Source organism: Penaeus monodon, chromosome 31, assembly GCF_015228065.2.
Source record: "Penaeus monodon isolate SGIC_2016 chromosome 31, NSTDA_Pmon_1, whole genome shotgun sequence".
Classification (NCBI taxonomy): domain Eukaryota; kingdom Metazoa; phylum Arthropoda; class Malacostraca; order Decapoda; family Penaeidae; genus Penaeus; species Penaeus monodon.
The window spans coordinates 878,737-879,365 of record NC_051416.1 but is presented as its reverse complement, the minus strand read 5'-3'; positions in this window follow the sequence as shown (position 1 = coordinate 879,365).

Sequence of the window (629 nt, the reverse complement as noted above, 5' to 3'; positions counted from 1 at the left end):
CTTGAAAGGTATGGAAAGAGAAAAGAAGAGAGAGTAAGAAAGTCATATTCATCGAAGAATCAGTAAGACTAGTAAGGAGAGTTACCAAGAAAAATGTATAAATTAAAGACGTGATTAATTCCCTAATATTTCATATTTTCGTCATGGTTGTCTACCAACTGTAATTAACTCAGAACGCGCTTCTAATGCATCGGCACTGTCATTTCCTGTAGAATAGGAATAAAGAGTATATATATATTTGTTTTTCTATTGTCCACTGTGTCATTTTTTTATTGTGACTATATTATTGGTTATAGTTTTATCAGTGGCTACTTTTTGATCATGAAAATGAATCGCGTCAAAGCCTACTGTATCCCCTGCTTCACTGGCACTGCTTCTCCGATCAGTCGCTCTTTACTGTGGCCACAAGTGGTTCTCATTGGCTGTGTGCGGTTTCCTGTCGCTCTCGCAGGCTCTCTGTGGGTCCTATTGGCTCTTACTTGCTCTTGCTCATTGGCTCTTGCTGGCTCTCACTAGTTTCCGCGTTGCTCTCCTCCCTCGCCTCATCGGCTCTGCCCCATCAGCATCATCCCCAACTCATCTCCGGCAGTAGATAAACCCATCAATTCCTTCCCTCCACTTCATCGCGT